This window comes from Seriola lalandi, unplaced genomic scaffold (genome assembly GCF_002814215.2).
Source record: "Seriola lalandi dorsalis isolate HSWRI2012SDOR001 ecotype SW California unplaced genomic scaffold, Sedor1 jcf7180002054646, whole genome shotgun sequence".
NCBI classification, from domain to species: Eukaryota; Metazoa; Chordata; class Actinopteri; order Carangiformes; family Carangidae; genus Seriola; species Seriola lalandi.
Window position 1 is genome coordinate 81,560 of NW_019525199.1, and position 4,638 is coordinate 86,197.

Genomic DNA, 4,638 nt, shown 5'->3' on the forward strand with positions numbered 1-4,638 from the left:
GCGCCGCTGCTGGAGAGAGACGAGCTGTGATTGGTCCAGGATTCAGCGAGGGGGCGGTGTGTCACAGCTGCTGATTGGTCCACACGCTGCTGGGCGGAACTACAGTAGATTTAAAAGCACAGTACATGTATCAATTAAACAGTCACTTCTGTAAATATAGAGTATAAAACATTTAAAATTATATTTCACTGATGAATAATAATATAAATGCAAATGTATGCAGCTGTACAATCAAAGTAGAAGACAGTAAGTTTATTATGCAGCAGATTGAAGTGGTCAAAGCAGACTGAAAAGACTTTTAACATATATATATATATATATATATATATATATATACTCTATTTGTCAAATTGTATTACTTCCTTTACAGTGGTTATTTCTCAACAAAACAGGAGTTTACAACTCTATAATAATAACAACCATATCTACAGCATATATCCCCCCACCCTGACCAAAAGAATAAATAAATAAAACATAAAATAAATAGATACATACACATACACATACATACTTGCTGATTAGCCAATTAAACAAGTAAATTTAGAAGGATAAATACAAATAAAGAAGACAGAAAAATTATAATAATGAATAAAACAGGTTTAACTCATTTAAAACTATATAGCAGTTCTTATTCTTTTCTCCTCCCTCCACTCCCCGTTTCTCCCCTCCTTATTTGTCTTTTATTATTAATATTATTTTGTATAATATTTGTTTTCTGGATCCTCTTCCATCTTGATCAAACAGTTTTGTTGGATTCCTAATCCTGTGATTTACAATCTCCATTTTACAAATTTCATTAGACTGAAAAACTGTTTTGTTATGGAGAGATCACAACTATAAACTATAAACTGAGCTCAGTTCCTTATTTTTAGATAATTATTATTCTATTTATACAATTTTCACTACTTGTAAATTTCTTATTTCCACTTTTCAGTCCTGTTTGTTTAGTGTTTGTGGTTAAGGAGGATTTATCGTCCATGTGTTATTAATAAAGTTTGTTTAAAAAACTTCCTAGTGTGAAAGTCGGATCCTTTTCCTCAGTCCTGATGAATTTTCCTCCTCACCTTTGAACTCATGACATTTTCCATCGAAGTCGAGGAGAAAAGGTTAGAGGGGAGATTATTTTTATTATTATATCATCATATTTATTTAATCAGGAAGTCTCATTGAGATCAAAGTCTCATTTACAAGTGAGACCTGAGAACAGAAAAAGAAAATAAATAACAAAAAGAAAATATTAGCGTCTAAGTCTGTGTTCCCCTCATTCTGTCCTGTTCCCCGGTGTTTCCTCGTCCTCCTGATTGTTTAAATCTAAATGCTTTCATGCCTCAGACAATAGAAAACTCACTCATAAATCCACTCCGTCCATTACACCAGCTGATGTGTCTTTGATATCAGACAGAAGACAGAAGACCCTCAGCCAGCAAACACAGTTAACTCTGCCTGGAGGTCAGAGAGAGAGAGGGAGAGAGCGAGCTAAAAGCACATCAGGCCTCAGAGGCTAATGGAGAGGGCAGATCAAGTCTCTCACCAACAGATTGCTTTTCTGTTTTCAGAAATATTTCTCATGGTGAACGAGGCGTTGAAGGCAGCGACGGACAGAAGATGGCCAGTGATCGCTGATGCCATTACAGCGACGCTCTGCTTCCAGTCACAGAGAAGCGTCGACAGGGACGAGCTCGAGAGCCGATACGAGAAAACTGAGGCCGAGCGTCGGCGTCTGAACCGACACTGAACAGATTTAAATACAGTTGCATTCATTCTGTCAAAATAACATTTTGAAAATCATGGGTCACTTTAATTTCATTTCCATCCTCAACACATTTTGTATGAAACTGGAGTCAACGCCTCCTGGTTGTATCCTTCCGCCAAGTTGCAGGAAACATGGTCACAGTCTCTCCTTCCTGAGTTACAGCACTGCATAATAGTCAGAAGTGTTTTTGCAGAACATTATGATGTCACAATGAAGTTGACTTTTGACCTTTTGCATATAAAATGTCATCACTTTTTTATTCCTCAGGAGCCCTTTTGTTTTCAGGTCGTCTGTCTGTACATCTCTTTCTCAGTGACACTTTCAAAACACTTCTTCAAATTCGTAAAAACATTCACTGGGACTCAAGGATAAACTGTGGTTGAAGGTCAAAGTTCAAGGGTTGTGGTGACCTCACAAAACCCGGGTTGGCCTTGTGAATGCAATATCTCTGTAACGCCTCGAGGGAATTTCTTCAAATTTGGCGCAAACGTTCACTGGGACTCAAGAATGAACTGATTACATTTTTGTGGTTAAAGGTCAAAGGTCAAGGTGACATCAGATAGGGATGTAACCTGGAACTAGTCTGAGTGGCGGAGGGATACAACCACGAGGAGTTGATTCTAGTTTCATTTTATTCTGTTTGACATCTGTGTTAAATTGTGTATTTTTCATCAGTTACCGACAGAAGAACCAGAAACCCAATCAGTTAATGATTTACTGAGATATCGTGTCCATGAGAATGAGGCCGATAATGATAATACAGTAAAAACATGATTAAACATCAGACAACAAGTGCAAAAACACAGAGGGACTTCACTTCAGCTGTGGTGGAGCAGGAACCTCCAGATCAGGTGACTTGATATCTGATATTTATGTAAATATTTAATCATATATTGATCTATCCTGACCAGATATATGGATAATCAATGGACAGTTGACACCTTTACACAGATAAATAAGGTGTTCAGTGTTGACTGCAACAACATCCAGTGCTTCGATGTGACAGTATAGGTTTTGTTTCCCAGTAGACTCATTAACAGCTGAGCAGTGATCATGCACACTGTGGAAACCAGGCTGATCGTGGGCAGACTCCCCACATTTAAGGTGGTATGACTCTGGTGGTATAAGGCTGCAGAGGTGGATGAGGGCACAAATAGCCGGGGCCACAATGCTCTCCCTGGAGACGTTTACTCAAGGGCCCGCTGAACTGTGAGACCGGATGGAAATCATGAGAAAATGAGAGGAAGTGTGTGGTGTCCAACAATGCCCATCTCCGCTGGGAGGAGGTGCAGAGGTCAAGGTGCTGAGGTAACCGCTCACTTATAGAACAGAAGCTAGTGCTAATGAACAGAGCTAGCTGCAGTTTGTAGTTTGGTTTAAACCAATCTTAAATCCAATGTTCAGAGGAGAATAAATGTAAATATATAAAAGCACAATTTCTTTTTAATTGAACCCAGATTAGAAGATTAATTCCATTTTTGTGTCCTGTAAGTTTTTATCTTAAAAGCAGTAAGCTAAAACATTAGCATAGTTAAACGTTAGGCTAAAACTATAGATGCTAAGCTAGTCAAACATACTGCAGACAATATGGGAAGGATTTTAAATGATAAGATATTAATTTAGTTTCTGTACATCAAGTACAAACATAATGTCTTGAGCTGCTTTAGCCTAGCTTAGCACAGAAACAGAAGCAGGAAGAAGCCGCTAGCTTTCCTTCCATCAACTCCAAAATGTTTTGTTTACATAACAACGTAAACAAATGTAACATTAACAAACGTAGTAATCCACAGTTTCTTTATTTTTACATCAGTATCTACATGTTCTGTAAACGAGATAATGAAGACATGTTTTTAAGACATCGGTTTTCATTTTGCTAACAAGGCTAGCAGCTTCTTCCCGCCTCCAGTCTTTCTACCAACATAAACACATCAGCTGATACAGATACTGTTATTATCACTGCAGGTTACACACCAACAAACAACATTTAAAAAACAATCTGTCTCTCATGTTTAGATTTTGTTGATTGATTAAACTTCTGGCCCAAAATCTGTCTGGATCATCGGCCCAAGTCTGGCCCATATACTTTCACATCTGGGCTGATTCCGGCTGTTATTCTCCAGTGATGGTTTTCTGTGAGTGTGCCAGATGTGGGCCGGCCTTGGACCGAGGAACTGGGCGTATATTAAGCCAACTTATAATTTTATCTTCAAGAGAAACACAGTAAATATTTAAGTCTGAGATTTCAGTGTAAACAGTGACGAGTGGTTTGGATCATGTGACCTGATGAGCGGCTGGTTTCATCAGTCTGCATCTTGTTGGAAGAATGCAGCTTTGATTGACAGAGTCATTAACTGGCCTCTCCCTCAGTGTGTGTGTGTGTGTGTGTGTGTGTGTGTGTGTGTGTGTGTGTGTGTGTGTGTGTGTGTAGCGCTGCAGTGAACTGTTCTATCCACACACTTTACTCTGCTTATCAAACATAAAAGGCACATGTCCTTTCAAATTAAGATTTATTTTCCCATCAGCTGCAGCTTCCAACAACAAGCTGAATGGAAACAGTTACAGAAACACAAGTGCATCAATCACCTCCTCCTGGTCGTATCCCTCCTCCACTCAGACTAGTTCCAGATCACATCCCTGTTGATCAGAGAAAATATTAAACATTTATGTGAAGTCTTGAGTAACAGCTAAAAGTGTTTCCTGAGGTCACACTGACCTTTGACCTTTGACCCGTCCAGGTGAATGTTTGTGCCAAAGTTGAAGAAGTTCTTTCAAGGTGTTTCTGAGACATCGTGTCCACGAGAACGAGACGGATGGACGACCTGAAACCAAAATGGCTGCCGCTCCGACTGTCGCCGGCACGGAGGAATAAAAAGAAAAAAAGTGAG